A 20,019-nucleotide genomic window follows, 5' to 3' on the forward strand; every position below is an offset into this window, starting at 1 on the left:
CACACACAATAACTGAAAATCACCTAAGATATCTTAGACATGTTAAGAAGCTCGACTTCGGGTTCCGCAAGAATTTAAAAACATTCACATAACATAACGAATTAATATTTGCTATACTCGTTTCAGACGTAATGCATTTGACCTTTGTTTTTTAAACGAATTAACACTGGTGATGAAAAATGGATATTCTACAATAACATTAATCAAAAACGATCATGGTCCAAGCATGATGAATCAGGACAAATCATATCGAAAGATAAATTGCACCAGATAAAGATCGTACTGTCAATTTAGTGAAATTTCAAAGGTGTTTTGTAATCTGAGCTGTTCCCGAGCAGCCAAACGATCAACTCAGAGAAAAGACCAAAATTGGCAAATTATAAAGGAATTGGGTTCCATCACGACAATGCCAGGTCTCAAACATCTTTAGCAACACGTACGAAATTATTGGCGTTTGGTTGGAATATCAAATCACATCCCCCGTACAGCTTCGACCTCGCATCATCGGATTATCGTTTATTTCGAAATTTACAAAACTTCTTAAATGACAAAAAATTCCTTAATACAAATAATCTCAAATCGTACTTGGTTAAATTGTTTGCTGAGAAAGACCTGAAGTTCTGTGAGCGCGGAATCATGAAGTTACCAGAAAGACGGCAAAAAGTTATCGAACAGAATGAAAGATATTTGGCTGATTAAAGTTAGTTTTTGCGCAGACAAAATTAAGTTTTATTTCACACTAAAAACCGAATGTTGTTTCTTGTCAACTCGATATATAATGTTATAAGCTTTAAACTTTTTTAGTTGATTTTTATCTCAAAGTAATAAAATAAAATAGAGTTGTATGCAAATGCGTGGAGTATAGAAGTGCAGAGTAAAATTTACTGTTCCTCCACAAAGAATCAAACCATAGATCTTCATTTGTTGGCTGCATGTGATAACCATTTTATAACACAACGGCGCGCATGAGAGGAATGCCTTTATTAATTATACACTTTTTAAAGTTCTAGAAATCTGGGTAGTAAACGACAGACTCATCAAGTAAAAAATATTTTTTAAAACTCTGAATGGAAAAAAATGAAACTGTGTAGATGTAGATGGAAATTACATCTGAAAGGTATGAAATACAGGATACGATTCCTTATTGTTTTGGGAAACAGTGAAGGGTTTCTTTGGGAAATCTTTCAGATTTCAGTTATAGATAGATGGAGCAGGATAAGTGAATTTGCTTTGCACGCATTAATCAAACCTGTATTTAATGTAAATTTCTAATGCAGCACATAAAGCTGAAAATGTTAGATCCTACCATTCGGTATAAAGATTGCGAAAGATTTAAAAAGAAAAATGTAGGTTAAAAAATTTTCTAAAAGTAACTGGTAATAATTTAAATACTAATATGGATTAAAATACGGTTACGAGAACCAACTACTGAGGGTTACACTTCTAAGATCATAGAATTTGTGCCACTTCTATGACTTATGGTCCTGAGAGCGACCGAGTTCTTTTGTGAGTAAACCAGGCATGAAAGACAGCTCGTAAAAGCGCCAAATACCAATCTTTTCACAGCATGATATTTATCACCTTATGGTGTTTGTGATTATATTCACAAAGCGGTTGACACCAACCGCGAGGCTGAACATTTTCATCTAGGCAGAAGAAAATTATACGGCTTCGGCTTTTAACACAAAAGCCGAAGCCGTATAATTTTCTGAATCTATTACTTTGCGTCTCCTTAGGAAAAAGACTTCGGCAATTTTAAACAGCAAAAACTGAAGTTAGCATGTTTTTTTTTTTTTTTTTTTTTTTTTTTTTTTTTTTTTGTTGCATATTTTCTTTGAAAAATAAAGGGATACAGTATATATATACTTAACTTTTGTTCCTGTTGTACTTAAAACATTAAAATCAAATAAATTTGCAGATATATTTTAAACGAAAGAGATCTACATTATGACAGCATATAGGATTTTGACCAGTAGACAGTTCTATGTCATTTTTTATTTATTTTTTAATATATATATATTTAGAAGGAAGGCGGCTAAAACACGAAGTTAATGTTTGGGTTATGTGTCCGTTATCGTTTAGTTTCCGTTATATTTTATTTGGTATAATACGGATCCTAAAACCTGATTATCATTTAATGATTTTCTGTGTACATCGCTATTCCTCAGTGCTTCTTTATGCCTTCCCCATTTTCAGAAAAACACCGAGCACATTTTAATTAAAAATATTATTAATCATCTATATCAGCGGTTTCCAACCTGTGGTATTGTTACCCCTTATGGTACGCGAAATCTTAGCCAGAGAGACGAAAATAAGTAAAATAAAATTAAATATTTTAAAAAATTAGCATTATTCGTGGAAAACAACGAATATAAAAGTGAAAATAATTTCGAGGGATTCCACAGTGACCGTCATCAATCAATATGTGTACGAAAACAATATTAGGTACTTTTCCGTTTTGCCGGCGCAGGCGATAAAGTCGCCAATAATGGTACAACTGATGCCAAACGGAATATCCTCACTGGTAGCCTTTTACGCCTCATTTTCAAAACAAGTCGCAGCCATTTCTTATCAGATTCATTGTTTCTTTCGCACACCAGCGGCCGAGCGGTAAAGACGTTGAACACTGGTAGTTCGGTCCGAGGTTCGAATCCCGCGAACGGGCTGGCTGCATGGGCGTTTTCGTGGTTTTCCCCATGTGTAACGTGTATACGAGCCAGTTTCCCTTAGAAAGTCCTCCACGAAGGCATCCCTCCCTTCAGGCAGATAGCCCTCGTGTGCTTTGCCATAATTAAATAATCCAATCCAATCCATTGTTTCTTTCAATACTGGCATACAATTACATAGAATTTTTAACAGATAGTCCAGTTTTATGCCCTAAGGTCAATCTAATGAGAATGCACTAGCAAAATAAAGCACTCCGGTTTTACATAATTTCTGAGTAAGCTATTCGTATGAACTGAAATAATTCTTGCATTTAAACTTGTATTCCAAATTAAGATTTAACTTGAAATTAATGTAGATAATTACTGAGAGAATTAGATTTTTTAGTGTAGTTTACGTGAGATGAGATCATTTGGGGTCACGTGAATCAGGATGTTGTACCATGAAAGCATAGTAAATTCTTAAATTAATGACGTTTTACAAATTTATTGTCTTTATTTATTGGCTTTTTATAAAATTTAAACGATATTAAAATGCTTATGCCCTCAAAATAAAAAAATCTTAGAACCAACATTTGATATGTGTATGCTCTGTGTTGTCGCCAATAAAGTCTGCTTGTCGAGATTTGCGCCGGCGAAACGGAAAAGTACCCAATATTAATTACCTTCCCCCCACACACAATTCATATTGCTAGGTATAGGCAATGCAGTCGTATTACGCAGGTTTCTGGACTTAGTCCTGTCTTGTGTGGAACAAGGCTGTGATGGACAGTAGCATTTTCTGCGGTTGGCATGGGATGGAGCATGAAGTAAAAAAAATTCCCCTTGTAGAGAAAACCATAGAGCCTAAGCTGGTCAATATAGGTAAAACATGCTGAAATTTAGGTGCGATTCCTTGTCCATCATATGCAGACACTCTCTTTCCCACTTTACCATAGCGAAACGTATAAAGCGTACTATAGAGGTGTTGGCCTACTCTAAGTGTACACAGAGATCTGCTTGTGCTTACAAAAACAGCACTGCGAACACTAAATATTGTGAGTGTTGTGTTCTACTGTTCTTGACGCTATATAAGCATCTCATTTAACGTTTTGGCGTATGTTTGGCGACTGGAGTTTCGTTAACGGAAACGTACCGATGTAACTTAATCATCAATAAGCCCATGCAGTTAAACAGCTCAAGAGTAAAACTATACTAAAATTTGAAACTAACATGTTCAATTATTATCCTCCATCATGAAGAAAGCTGTAGAAAGGGAGGTCTGTATTAAGTAGAAAACGAACGTAAGCTTTTCATAATTAAATAAAAATTTACTTTCAGCGTTTAAATTTTTTTTTCTAGAAACCTATTTATAAATAAAAAGAAAATACAGAAATTGTAGTATCTTTAAATCCTTAGATGATTTTTGGGAAACCTGTACATAAAAGATTTATAAAGCACGTATTTCAAAGTACGATGCTAACTCTATTTACGAATATATGTTTGCACTAACAGCTCATTTCTTGTGCTTTATTTACGTCGCCATTTTCCCTAAACGCATATATACGCTTTTAAGCATAAAGCTTAATTATTCAAAATAGTAATTATTATTAACACTTAAAATGATAAGGGAAGTATCAAGGAGAAATCTCATTTAGTCAGGATTAAAGTAGGGAAGCTCTTGAAAAAAGTTAATTAGTAAAGTATTAAACTGGCATGGAAAAAATTAATTGAACAAGGAAGCATTAAGAGCAGGCTGATTAAATGTTTAAGAAACGTTCCATCTTCCCAACAAATTAGTTATTAATTAGTGTTTTAATCAAACATTAAAAGGAAACTTCTGGAATGACCGTAGTACGAAAAGTAAGATGTTCATTTAGGAAAAGTATGTAAATTTTATTTTATTTTATTCAGTTCGAAAGGAATTAAATTTTATTACCCCCCTTTTTTTAAACTAATTTTATCATCCGAAATCTGAGAGGGAAAATTACGCGAGTAATTTAATTTTCGAAAAACGCGATTACAGTATGAACAGTACAGAACACGTGCCCATGGGGTTTTAAAAGGTGAATGAGCCGAACATGTCGACGTCGGCTACTGCTCATTTACCGTCAAACATTGAACCAAAATTTGATGAATCAACACAAAATGCCAAAACGAGATTAATAACCCTTCTGTGCTAACGCCCTTTAGGCTAATGAGAAAACAATATGTTCATTTCCCCACAAGAGCCCTTTGCCAAAAATTTCTGTAATAACCTTTGATTTAATGGTGACTTATAATTAATAACTCAGATTTGAGGGTATTTGATACTTTTTATGATTACATCTCTAAAATATTGTTGACCAGCAACGGCCAAGCGATAAAATCCCTGAACACTGGTAGTTTGGTCCGAGGTTTGAATCCCTGGACGGCTGCATGGGCATTTTTGTGGTTTTTCCCGTGTGTTACGTGTATACTAAAAAGGTTTTCCTTAGAAAATCCACCACGAAGTCATCCCTACCCTTAGATCGATAGCCTCGAGTATGCTATGCCATAACCAATTAAATTAAGCAATTACAAACTTTGCAACAAATGCCGCATCTTAAAAGTATTTTATGAGAAGAAATCGAAACAGACATTTATAATTAATAAACGTATTTAATTGGTGAGTTAATTAAGATTAGGAGACTATACTTCCTGGACTTCCCAAGTCCAGAAAAATAAATAATCGGGAAACTTCCCCTAACAAACGCTCACCAGTGGATAAGATATCCACTTAAATATGATTCGGTTTTCCTCAGGAAGTCATCTACAAAGCAATCCCTCCCACTTTTTTTGCCACGGAAAATGCACTTTGCCATAGTTAATAAATCCATTCAAAATCCTGTAATGTATTACACTGGAAAGTTAAATTTTAATTCTATGTAATATCAGATCTGTAAGAAAATTTTAAAAGCTGACACATTTCTCAGGGGAATATATATTAGAATAACTAGAAGTCTTAGTTGTTGTTTAAGAAGAAATAATAGTTTTCCTTTCAGATGCTGAATAAATAATTCTTTAAATAGTGCAGGGAATTCTGTTTTAAGAAATAATCCTGATGCACTGACATACAGTAAGCAATAACTATCCGAGAATATGAATAGTTGTAATTGAAAAGTTATATTTTTAACTGCGTTCTTTCCTATTTAGATATTTTTCTACCTTATAAAATAAGTTATAGATAGGTTAGGTTCATTTAATTATGGAAAAGAACTCGAGGACTATGTGCCTAAGGAGAGAAATTCCTTCGTGGAGGACTTTCTAAGGGAAGCTGGCTCGTATACGCATTACACATGCGGAAAATCACAAAAACGCCCATGCAGCCAGCCTGTTTGTAACAGTTAATAACAGTACTTTTGATACAAAACAAAGAACTCGTAAATATAACTTGCATATGATATACATTTTAAATGATAAAACCAATAAACTATTGAATGGTTTATAAAGTACAATGCTTTTTTTATGACAGAAAAAAGTAGTTGATGTGAACAGCAATCGTCGAAAACATTTATGCGATGACATAACAGAAAAATTTAGCAAACATTTAATACTTCATTAAAATATTTTGTGTAAGGTATTGCTATCATTTACCGTTAAAATATATATAATATCCGTGATGCTAAAGCGAATTTATTTATTAAAATTCAAAGGAACACTAGTATACTTTTTGGTGAAAATAAAAGACGCAAATCAAATGTTAACATAACCTTCAAACATCTTCCCTTACACTGTAACATCCGTTATCAGTTTCCAAAAAATTAAACAAAAATCTTCGGAAACGGAAAAGATTTCAATAAACATTGAAATATACAACTCAAGCTAACATTTGCAGAGCAAGATAACGTCAACGCTTGACTAACCATACTTAAAACAATTATCTTTGTCAAGTCATGCCTTCACAACTGTAGAATATGCGAGAAAAATAGCATCGACAACGTCATGTCCAATCTAGTATGTACAGACTGAAGAAAACGCTACAGGCCATGGGAAACCAGCTCGCGAAACGAATGCAAGCATAAACTTTCTCAAAGAAAATCTCGGGTGATAACCTTTGAAAATCAAATTTAAAAACAATATAACTGATTTTGTTTAGATTACGAAACACATGAATGAATTAGTTTTAAATTAATTTTATTTTTATCGATAACTTGTCACTTTTTTTTATTCAACGCAAAACAAATCACATATTATAACGCAAATTTAACTCAATTATTATGTATCATATAAGTCTATCAGTTTTTAACAGGAACTTTGACAGCATTTGTGGCTATGTTCCGGAATGGGAACATTTACAAAAAGTATATGCAACAATTTTAAAATTTTAAATAATAATTCATTTTATTTAAAGGTGATATGACTAAAGAAACGGTAACTTAAATAAAAGAAATTTAAAACAACTTAATTTTATTTAAAGTTGATATGACGATTTCGGAATTATAGTAATATTATACAGTGAAACTGCTCTAAGACGACTTCATACGTTTCCATACGATTTGGATATTTTGCATAGAAAGATGATATTCAAAGCTGATGCTTATTTCTCTTCTTAGAAGTAAAGATTTCTTCTAGAAGTGGTCATCTTTGGGAAAGTAACGCACTAAAGTGTTTACAGTATTACAGTGTTTTGTTGTAAACAGATTTTTATTGGCGATCAATTTCTTGGCAAGGAGAATAAAACTGAAATGAATTCAAAATAAAATTATCGGTTATTACTTTAACGATGTTCTGGAATTTATATTAAGGTATTTACGTGTTACGCAACTACCTTGGCGAAGTTTGACGGTTTTTTACAGATGAAGAGGTAAACATTACTTATCGAATTCAAGCTGGTGAATTTTGAATTTTTTTAATAGTTTTTTATAAATATATTCTCAAACTATAGATATTTATGGCAAGTCAGCAAGCATTGTCATCATATCAAAAAAGAAAACAATTCAAAAATTCAAAAAAAAATTAATTATTCAATAAGAATTATATGTTACAGTAAAAAAGTTAAACACATTTGCCGCGAAATACTTGCCTTACTTTTTACCTCTGTTCACCTCATATACACAGCTATCTCTTTTTCGCTTTAAAAAAAAAAAAAAAAAAAAAAAAAGAAGAAAGAAAGAATTGCTCAAACTTGGCACTGCTCTCCAGTTGTCTACCAGATGCATCTCATCATTATTCCCTTTAGAAAGTTTGCTGCGAAATACTGCATACCTGAAGAACTTTTCCCTCAGTTTCTCGCCTTGTGGGCAAATTCCACAAACGATATTTTGAAATTGAGTTGAAGGCAGGAAATATAACAATTATCTCTAAAAATCTCTTGGAACATAACAACAAAAGGAACGCATACGAAAATGGCATGCTGCTTGACTGAAGATTGTTAGGAGCCTGATTGCCTGAAGAATGTTTGTGTGCATGGTTGCCAGATTTTGGCACACTCTGAAAATTTCACGACTTCTGCTAAGGAGGTTGAGATAATTACGAGGCACCTGCAAATGTAACTTTTAAATGAAAAGTTATAGATAAGAATTGATTGAATTGAAAGTTAAAATGGTATAAATTAGTGCTATGGATGTTCAGAATGGATTTCAGACATGTCTTGGAAGCAATGATCAATTACAATTTGTCATTCAAATTTATAAATTATAGCAACAGTTCAGTACGCTTTAAAGCTTCCGAAATTTGATGCATTTGTTATTAGATATAAAGCGAGTTTACTTCCAGAATTTCAGATTTTATGAATTGAGAATATTTTTATTAATGAAATTGTATAACACAGTACATGTGGTATACACATTCCTAATTATTTTACTGTGCAGCTAAACAGAGAGTAAGCTTTCTGTAAACATGTATTTAAATCTGCTTTATGAACATTCATAGATTCGTATTAACTAACTTTAGAAACCCATCAACTGCTATAATATTATAAAACTAAGAGTTTTGAAATTTCTTGTGTAACATTATTCTTTACAGTTTAATAGTTACTATTTTTAGGGGCATACTTGGGAGGGGGGTAACTTAAAATCTGTATGAATTTACTGTAGAGAAACTTGCTTTTCCTTCTTTGATTAAAAAATTTCAATATAAAAGTTTAAAGATTCTTTTTTCCTCTTGTTTTGGTAAAGGAATAAAATTCAAACTCACTACTGTTTAGGTAGATTATGATTTAATTCTTGTCAGTACTTTTTAACTATTTATCTGACAAATTTAGTTAGTTAGATTTTTAATAACTTAAATTATCTATTTTATTATCATCTAGACGAGCGAGAGACGATATAGTATTATGAGAGATATAGATTGTTATTATTTTTTGGGGGGTGGGACATCCCGTCTTTTCCATGGGTCAAACATAGTCTTTCACCAATGAACACAACTGTACTTCACTTGCGTTTATATGTATGTACAAAAAGAGTTGTGTTTATTAAGGGTTTTATGGAATTATAAACAATTCATTATAAGTTTGAAAAATACATTTTCGATATAATTTAATTCGAAAAAACTATCATAATTAAATTATACTTTTGTTGCTAAAAATGTATTAAATACTTAGAAGCTATATTTTTTTAAAAATATTCCATGTATTATGTATATTTATTCACATAACTGCAGCTGATCTTAAGACCTCTTTCCTCGTCTTACATATGTGCATTCGTTAAATAAATACACAAATAAAAAAATTTAATTACTCCATTTTGAAACAAAGCTCACATTTTGAAGCTGGCCATAAATCAAAACATGAAAATCGTTCTTATATATGTATATCCGCTATTTGAGTTCAGTATATTTAATTAAAATAAAACATTTTGGATACTTAAGATGTGAGCAGAATTTATTTGTTTTTTCATTTACGGGAATTGAACATGATAGACTTATAAATGTAAAAAATATGCTTAGATGATTATGCGTAATACTGAGTAGAAATTTTATTAACCTAAGTGTTCTAAAAAGCCAGTGCAGGCGTCTGAAACTGCTTGGGATCAAAATTTGTAGCTTCGATCCCGAGAAAAAGAACTCGTGTTTTTTTTTTTTTTTTTTTTTTTTCCATATCGGAAATTTTAATACAGTTTCTTTGAATGATTTAGAAGTAAATATTATTAGTTATAATAGACCAGTCAAACTCATAGCTAAATAATAAAAAATAAAATTGCATATGATTGCTTGATGTTAGACAAGTGCAATATTCTCTTTAACTCAATTGGATAGCTAAGACCATAATGAGAGTCTTATTGGACAATAGATATATTTTCATGGGCCAACTCAAGAAAGAAAAAAAAAATAATTAAGATTTTATTTTTGCAAAATGAGTGTGCATGGAAATATTCATACAGGAAATTAAATATTTGTAAAGTATTTGTACTCACGTGGCCCGCTTTCTACAGAAGTTCTTCAGATGCACCTACACAAAGAACCCTACACTTTCGCATAATCCCTAAGTAACGAGATCATCCATATTCCAAGTCGGAAACGGAAACAACGTGATCACCACTCTTCCGCTACGAAACTTCAAGAGCCGAGTAATCCCCAATTAATCCCGACTGGATCCTCATCGGCCGAATTCTTTGAGACTTGTGAAGAGTCTGTCTCCGAACCCACGCATGAGGTGCGAGTCGAAAGAAGGCGGGGTCTAGAACATTTATTCTAGGCTGACCCGCTCCAATTCTGAACCTCGCGCGAATGTAGAAGTCGACGGCCATCTTGTGATGGCCGAATAAGCACTGATGGCTGTAACAACTAACCTACTTCGGGTGGGATGTGGTTATGCGGAAAGGGGCTAGATTTTTTTTATTATTATTTTCTTTTGCAAACACTGGGGGTTTATTCGAAGGAAGATCTTATGCAAAAAGAAAAAGTAATCAGGTGTGAAACAAGTTTGCAGGGTTTTTCCGAGGCGGTTTAGTGACCAGAACAAATGTTGAGGTAGACCCCTTGAATATAAGCACACAGTTTCATTTCGTCCCTTGTTTCCTACGCGTAACGAATGCCAAAAGCCTAGTTCTTATATTCATAATCTTTACGCTAATATCGCATTTATATCGTTGTAAAGTGATTTAAACAATTCATTATAAATATTATATATTTTATTATTCGCATAAACTGCTGCGTTGATAGTTCTTTTAATTAGAGGAACACTGAATTTTCTATCCTATTTACCACTGATTTTTCTACAATATTATCCAGTATAGTATTAGTTGATTTTCTAAAATACAAAATCTAGTACATTTTTAAGCGTATTTGTGGCGAAAAAGGATTTTTGCTTGTCGTAGTATGTACCCACATTAAGAAAAATAGCCCCTTAAAAATTCTTAGTCATAACCTAAATTATTAGGCATTTATTTAAAAATAAGATTATATACATCACAATTTTGAGCATGAAGAGATATGAAGTGAAAATGTGTTTACATAAATTAATTAAAGTTTAAAATCATTTTTATGTAATTTACTTTATTCTTCACTTCTTTAAAAGTTTAATAGAAACTGTAGACATCTTTGAAAAAACATATGGAACCTCTTTCAAAATGTATGCATTTCTAAATATATATCGTGAACCAAAAGCAATTGCAAGGTAGAAAATGTTTTACATTTAAATCGGTATAGATACAGAACAATATTTAAATAATTATTCTGAATAATCTGATATCTGCTAAAATTTCAAAATCAACAGGAAAATTTCCCCCAGTGGGTAGGCTCTAACCGTTTATAAGCGTTTGACACTTTAAAGGCCGAAAGCAGTGGTCTTCTCATTACGGAAGAACCTGATAAGTGGGCCACCGTTGCGTCCTGTAAGTGGACGGAAAAATTATATCCCTGCCTTCTCCGAGATTCGAACCCGAGCCCTTCGGCACGGCAGTTAAATTTACTAACAACTTTCCCTTCTGGGCGGCATAGGTAATAAATTAAATCATACTTTTACATACGAAATAAGAAATTATTGATAATTAAGTAAAGCTGCTTTAAATGAATTATGCGCTGTCAAATGTTTTCAGTCCAGTTTCCGATCATTTGAAATAACGTAATTTATAAAATCTTGAAATAACTTTTAAGTAAATTATGTGCATGTAAAAGAATCTAATCTGCTCTTTGTTTCTCACTGCATAAATTAACAAAAATACCTGAGGAAATTACTTAATTTACATAAAAAAGAATGACGAAGACGAATACAAACAATACAACAACGCTCATTAGGAAAGTCTGTTAAAGCAATCTTAAAATACTTCCGGCGTATAACGCAAAAAATTATTTTAAATATATGGAACACATTTACGACTGTTTCTTTTGCTAAAAATGAAACCAAAATTATTTTTTAATGGCGTGCTAATATAAAGACGAAATATTTCGGTATAAAATGTGCATATCATCACTGCAGTTTAAAATTAAAATAATCGAAAACGCTCCTTTACAAAGCTTCTGTATTTTAAAAATTCACTTTACCTTTGCTTACCAAAATCAAGAAATGCGGTTAATATTCACTGCAGGCTGCTATAAAATAAGTTTCAAAATAAAGGGGGATTAAGTAAAAAAGTTAACAATATCTACTTAGCCTTAAGAGAGCTACTTTCACTGACGGATTTTGATTATTTAATTTAGACAAAGCATGCAGTAGCTGCCTGCTTATGTTCTGTCTCGGTCTTGACCAGTGATACTCTTCTTCCTTCAAAAAATAGCCCTCCTGCAAGTGACAACAATAACACTCCCATAGAAAAAATATACACAAGAAGTAGGGATAGAAAAAGAGGCTTGAGTTATAGAAAAATAAAGCTGAATGGGGTAATCAAAATACTTGAAAGGTTTGTTTTATTTGATTACGGCAAAACGCGATAGGGAAGGAACACCTTCGTGAAGCGCTTTCTAATGGAAGCTGGCTCGCATTTATGTTACACATAGGCACTTGAAAGGAATGTATATATTGCTTATAGTTGCAGCAACATGCTCGAAGAACTTAAGAAAGACATACTTGCAGAGATATTTCGAATCAAAAATACAAGAATAAAAATTATAAATGATAGGGCAGTAGTGATATATTAATATAGTTACTAGATAAGTGAAATATGCAAAATGTGTTCACCTCTATTATATGCAGTATACTGATGCATTAGATTTCCGTTGTCCTCTTTTTCAGCTTTAATCTGCCAAGAACTCTAGGTTTTGAACACCTTCATGCCCCAAAGACTTTATAATCACAAAATCCGTCCAATACCTTAATCCAGATTTTAACCCTGATTCCCACAAAGGTGTGAAAATTCGTCATCCTGAGCTGACCTATACCATCACCATGGCTATTTGGCGCTGTTTTTCGAGAATCACTGTGAGAAAATTCGCCGATATTTTTCATATCGGGAAATCGATCGGGCCTTTTCACCTGGATTGTGCTGCGAAAGAAATTTACGAAATTTCCATCTCTAGCAATTCTTAATCAAGGACTTTTGAAGAGAATTGAATTTTATCACTGCGCGTCAAAAAAAAAAAAAAAAAAAAAAAAAAAAAAAAAAAAAGTAAACTATCATCTGAAGAAGTTATAAAACGGTAGTTATAATACTATTTACAATCACATCATATTTATTATTACGCATCTAAACGCATTTTAGACAGAGTTAGATAATTCTGACCCGATAATGGAAGCAAAATAACTTCTGATTCAGAAGTCAAACAACAAAAATCAGCGTTAATTCACAAAATTTTCACAGGACTAGTTTCGATGGTTTTACCGAACCATCATCTTCAGCTGCAAAACCGCAAATGAACAAGATAGGAAATAATGTTTAGATAAGATAAGAAAGCCTGGACAAGAATTAGCAAGTGGCGCCATCTGTTGGCGAAACCAGAACTAAAACATAATTTCTCTAAAAGCCGAAGGCAAATTTGGATTGGAATTAGGATCGTTAACTAGAACAGAAAGATTTTTATGAATGTGAAATGCCTCTAGAAAATCCAGTTCTCCAATGGAAGATGTTTTTTGAATAATTTTGGCAGCAGAAAAATTGAAAGTGTGATTTTCGGACCAACAATGTTGGGCAACAGAAGACTTCTGTGTTTCCTTTTTTCTAACATATGCCTCATGTTCTTTGACGCGAAATTTTTTTTAAGGCTCTCTTAGTTTGGCCAATGTAAATTAAACCGCACTGGCAAGGAATCCTATAAATACCCCAGGAATTCATATCCGGAATGGGGTCCTTGAGTATAGAAGTTGGAATTTTATTGATGGGAGAGTAAACAACCCGAAAGTTAAATTTCTGCAAAATATGTGCAACTTTATAGCTAATTGATGGAAAGAAGGGAATGACAACAGAATTTTTATAATCTCCTAAAATAAGAGTGTGGCTTTTAGTGTGTTGAGATGAGAATTTTTTAACTGCTTGATTAATAATGTTGGGTGAAAAGCCCCTGTCAATAGCTATTGCTTTCAAATAATTTAGTTCTTCATCAAGGGCTAGTTTGGAGGAGCAAACTTGAAGAGCACGGAAAACATAGGAATAAAATGAAGCTAACTTTTGTTTAGTCGGATGACATGATTTAAAGTGTGGTGGAAGACAAACCGATGAAGGTTTACGGTAAACTGTAGTACTGAAGTTGGATGTGTTACGTGTGACCAGAATGTCGAGAAACGGAAGAGAATTGCAAGTCTCAAGTTCAAAAGTGAACTGAATAGCAGGATCAATAGAATTCATTGTTGAAAGAACTCTATTTAAATCATCTTTATTACCTTCAAACAGGGTAAAAGTATCGTCTACGTAGCCATGCCGGGAAGTTTAAAGTTTCAAACAATTTTGATTCATAATAATGCATGTAGATATCAGCCAGGATGGGACTGAGGGGGCTTCCCATGGCTAATCCCTCAGTTTGCTTGTAATATTTATTTTGGAAAACAAAATGTGTTTGTTTCAAACAGAGTTGAGTGAGAGAAATTAGCTCATCAATTTCGATGCAAGAGAAATGAAATTCGCGAAGTCTGGTTTCTAGACATCTTAATGCACCCTCCACTGGGACATTGGTGAATAATGATTTTACATCAAAAGAAACCATGAGTAAATTACGAGGAGAAATGTTTTTAACCTTTTTTACAAAGTCTATTGAATTTTTTATGGTGTAAATGTTATTGTCTAATAGAGTGGAAAATCTAGAAACTAAATATTTAGCTAATGGATACGAGGCAGTACCTAAATTTGATACAATAGGGCGGAAAGGAATACCACTTTTATGAATTTTGGGAAGAGCATATAATCTGGCACAATTCGCACAACAGATGGGATAAGATTGTGCCAGATTATATGCTCTTCCCAAAATTCATAAAAGTGGTATTCCTTTCCGCCCTATTGTATCAAATTTAGGTACTGCCTCGTATCCATTAGCTAAATATTTGTTGCGAATTTGTTGCGAATTGTGCCAGATTATATGCTCTTCCCAAAATTCATAAAAGTGGTATTCCTTTCCGCCCTATTGTATCAAATTTAGGTACTGCCTCGTATCCATTAGCTAAATATTTAGTTTCTAGATTTTCCACTCTATTAGACAATAACATTTACACCATAAAAAATTCAATAGACTTTGTAAAAAAGGTTAAAAACATTTCTCCTCGTAATTTACTCATGGTTTCTTTTGATGTAAAATCATTATTCACCAATGTCCCAGTGGAGGGTGCATTAAGATGTCTAGAAACCAGACTTCGCGAATTTCATTTCTCTTGCATCGAAATTGATGAGCTAATTTCTCTCACTCAACTCTGTTTGAAACAAACACATTTTGTTTTCCAAAATAAATATTACAAGCAAACTGAGGGATTAGCCATGGGAAGCCCCCTCAGTCCCATCCTGGCTGATATCTACATGCATTATTATGAATCAAAATTGTTTGAAACTTTAAACTTCCCGGCATGGCTACGTAGACGATACTTTTACCCTGTTTGAAGGTAATAAAGATGATTTAAATAGAGTTCTTTCAACAATGAATTCTATTGATCCTGCTATTCAGTTCACTTTTGAACTTGAGACTTGCAATTCTCTTCCGTTTCTCGACATTCTGGTCACACGTAACACATCCAACTTCAGTACTACAGTTTACCGTAAACCTTCATCGGTTTGTCTTCCACCACACTTTAAATCATGTCATCCGACTAAACAAAAGTTAGCTTCATTTTATTCCTATGTTTTCCGTGCTCTTCAAGTTTGCTCCTCCAAACTAGCCCTTGATGAAGAACTAAATTATTTGAAAGCAATAGCTATTGACAGGGGCTTTTCACCCAACATTATTAATCAAGCAGTTAAAAAATTCTCATCTCAACACACTAAAAGCCACACTCTTATTTTAGGAGATTATAAAAATTCTGTTGTCATTCCCTTCTTTCCATCAATTAGCTATAAAGTTGCACATATTTTGCAGAAATTTAACTTTCGGGTTGTTTACTCTCCCATCAATAAAATTCCAACTTCTATACTCAAGGACCCCATTCCGGATATGAATTCCTGGGGTATTTATAGGATTCCTTGCCAGTGCGGTTTAATTTACATTGGCCAAACTAAGAGAGCCTTAAAAAAAATTTCGCGTCAAAGAACATGAGGCATATGTTAGAAAAAAGGAAACACAGAAGTCTTCTGTTGCCCAACATTGTTGGTCCGAAAATCACACTTTCAATTTTTCTGCTGCCAAAATTATTCAAAAAACATCTTCCATTGGAGAACTGGATTTTCTAGAGGCATTTCACATTCATAAAAATCTTTCTGTTCTAGTTAACGATCCTAATTCCAATCCAAATTTGCCTTCGGCTTTTAGAGAAATTATGTTTTAGTTCTGGTTTCGCCAACAGATGGCGCCACTTGCTAATTCTTGTCCAGGCTTTCTTATCTTATCTAAACATTATTTCCTATCTTGTTCATTTGCGGTTTTGCAGCTGAAGATGATGGTTCGGTAAAACCATCGAAACTAGTCCTGTGAAAATTTTGTGAATTAACGCTGATTTTTGTTGTTTGACTTCTGAATCAGTATTTATTCGGCGTGTTATTGTGTCTTAATTTCAAAATAACTTTTTTGAGAAGAATAAAATTTCATTGCTAATTGAATATTTCAGTATCTTCTATTTCTTGCATGTAATATATCAAGAAATTAATGCCAACATTATTTTTTAATCTGTGAAAAAGAATCAAGGGGAATCAGAAACTCTATGTAACAGGGATTTTAAATTTATGATTTGGATATAATTTTTTTCTTAAATACATAATAAAGGAAGAGATAAAAAGCATCTCATAGACGAAATAGTTTTTGAAATTTGACGGAAATGTAAAACGCAGTGTAAGAAGAAAGCAAATTAATAAAACGTAGTTAACAATGTTTAGTTTTTTGCTCTGTAAAAGAAAGAAATTCAGTAAGAAAAATGCATGTAAAAAAACAAATCTCATAAACTGAAGATTTTCTTTTGTAATGGGAAGTCGCATGAATGTTATATACCGTGACATAATAGATTTCCACTTACAAATATTGCGAAAAAGTTATTTCGTATTTACATTACTTATTTATCTTAAACCCTGTACGGTATTTCTTTATATTATGCACTTGTTATAATCATACAATCCAAACCATTTCCAGTGTCTCTTTTACTAGAAACCACTGATCAAGATTAATCTGCTTATGGGTAAATGCCAAGAAAGAGAATTTACTTTTTAACAGCATTTCGTTTTAGAATGATTACAGACTTGCATAATAACTTGAATAATAAATTTAAACTCGTTAGGTAGTATATGTCCAAACTAGACCTGACCTAAAGATTTCATAAAAAGTAAAGTAAGAAATCATTTTCAGTTTTAGAGATCTGAAATAACAGCTTGCTTTGGCAGTCATAATAAGTCATAATATCTAGTTACAAATTTTATTGAAAAGCTTAATGCTTTTATCGAAAAATACTCAATACTTTTTGCGAACAGCTCTGTCAATATATTATCGAACTAAATGGGTATTTATCTCCATCGCAGCATAATTTGTAGACTATTCTTTTGAACTTTATATACACATTGGACACCGCTCAAATTGGACTTTATCTGGGGTGTTAGCCATGTGTTCAGATGGCTACTCTTCGGAAGATATTAAGAGTTATGAACCACTATTCAACTGACGACATATAGCATGGAAAACTTCCTAAATTAAAAGAAAGCTAATACTGTTAGTCAAGATATAGATAAATATACTCTACATTAAAATTTTATTTACTGTAATTTACTTCTTAGCTTGTGGTGTGGTGGTGTATTTAATTATGGCAAAAGCACGCTAGCTTCTTAGCTTGACGTGGTTTATTTGATTACAGCAAAATATGCAAGGGCTGTCTACCAAAATGGGTGGGATGGCTTCACGGAAAACGTTTCAAGGAAACCTGTTCATATCCACATCACACAGATTACGAAAATAACAACAGATAAAACTATGAAAACAACAATTCAGCCAATCCGTTTGTCGGATCTGAACTCGGGTCGAACTGCCAGTGTTTAGCCATTTTAGCCACTTTTGCTTTATGTGATGTTAATATCAGATATAAATATTAACTGCCGAATGTAGTAACAGCATATTAAAAAGACATTTCATTTTTTTTTTTTTTTTTGTTGTTGTTGTTAAAGTAATTTTCATAATGGTACTCTCGATCATCAGTGCACAGCAGCGCCCACGAAAGAGCTTGCAGCTTTTACACACACGTGTGTAAAAGCCGGAGATTTATATGCATATAAAATATATTTGCATATAAGTACATAAATACAGTTATATAAAAATCGGATTCATCTAACAGTGAAGAAGTCTAGGCAATAACTGAAGTTGTATGCCGAAAGAGTGAAAATGTAAAATTGTTTGAATATGTGAATCGGTAAACATCGTGGAATGGTTCGATGGCGATTCGACTGAGTCGGTCCTGTTGAATGATGCGAATATCGTTTGAAATACTATAAGAACAGAAGAAGCAGAGAGTGACACTGAAATGACAATTTATTATTCCCGTGACACCAATGATTTCCATTGAAACTCAACTCAATTTCGTCGACCAAAAGGGATTCGAAAACAACGATAAAATAACACCTCGAAAAACATGCAGGGAAATTCAATAAGTATTTAAACATTCTCAAAAATAAAATAAAATTACTGATTTTTTTAAGTAATCAATACCTACATTATGTACGAAAATTGATAATTTGGATTATTCGCGTTTGTCAATTATCCGGAACCTGCTTCCCCGGCAAAACTCTCTTATGTGAGTTTTCTTATTCGTAAAGAAAAAGTTATTCATTGTATTTTATATTACGGAACTAGTCCTTTATGCTTTCGTTTTTGACAGTTTATTCACCTTCAGAGAAATCAGAGTGCAGCTCAAATTTTAAGTCGCATAATCAGTCACAAGACTAGTTGAAGGTTAATTCGAAGATAAAAATTTTCAAGCCGTCTTCCTTTGAATACAAATAATACTAATATTTATCATTTATTCAATTGAATACATTTAGCGAAACCCCATTTATGTTGTCTTTTTTTTCTATCCATGTTAATTATAAAACGTTTTATTTATAAGGCGTGTAATCTTATCTGTATGCAGTATTTTCCTTAAGATCGATTTTTTTTTTCTTTTTTCTCCGTAGGTCAAACATTTCTCCAATTTCTTTTTCTTTTCATCCTTTCCTTTTTCTTCATTCTTTTTCTTTTTTCCCCCTTTTCTTTACATGTGGGTAGCATTTTAAAATTATATATTAAGATGCGAGAAAGAGAAAGGAAAATGATGGGTATCTGAAACTGAACAAATGCTTAGAAACAGACAACAGAGTTAGCTAGCAGGACAGGTTGACTACTGAGAGGCGCTTTGTGCTGTGTCATTTGCAAAACATGCTTTAACTGGACTGTTGGCATCCATTTGCGCTTTTAGTAATTTGCCTGAAGTTGAAATGAAGCGGCACATAAAATGACCTTAGTTAAAATCTCTATCTATGCTAAAATCTTAATGAATTAAAACGATTATTTATTGATCATGAACAATTAAAATAAAAGTTCAGTAGTTTTCATTTTTGTATTAAACATTAAATAGTTTGAAATCTAATGACTTAAAAAAGACTTTTTTTTTAGTTTTTTAAAAACTCAGATAGTATTTTAAAAAATTAACAGCTGGTTGATAATATTTAATTTGTATATAAGCAGCATTAAAATCCATTGAAAGGTCTTCGCATTACATTGTTCAACTGAAATTTCGCTTATATGTCTTGTAAGGATCTTAAGTTTTACTAACGTTTATTTTATTTTAAATCTTTACTATCACTTCTTATTTTCCCCTTCCGGCCAGAATTAAAAGCTTTAACTTATTTATGCAAATTTGTCTGGCGAACGCCAAGTACTTAAGTTGTGGTTTTTTGCGAAGCTACAG

At 32.7% G+C, this 20,019-nt stretch overlaps 1 protein-coding gene across 3 annotated transcripts in view; it reads right to left on the reverse strand.

The window, feature by feature from the left end:
* LOC118203987 (serine proteinase stubble-like) overlaps positions 1-20,019 on the reverse strand; it is a 123,254-nt gene that overhangs the window by 45,963 nt on the left and 57,272 nt on the right. The window contains exon 1 of one of the 3 annotated variants that reach the window (XM_085815250.1): positions 10,016-10,249. The exons of 1 other annotated variant lie outside the window; for it this stretch is intronic. The gene's annotated coding sequence lies outside the window, so the exon portion shown is untranslated. Of the gene's footprint in view, positions 1-7,868; positions 8,040-10,015; positions 10,250-20,019 lie in introns of those variants that run through there. One more of the 3 variants, XM_085815252.1, reaches the window with a different exon arrangement.

This window comes from Stegodyphus dumicola, chromosome 4 (assembly GCF_044657685.1).
Source record: "Stegodyphus dumicola isolate Sdum_Otavi_A_Nest chromosome 4, ASM4465768v1".
Classification (NCBI taxonomy): domain Eukaryota; kingdom Metazoa; phylum Arthropoda; class Arachnida; order Araneae; family Eresidae; genus Stegodyphus; species Stegodyphus dumicola.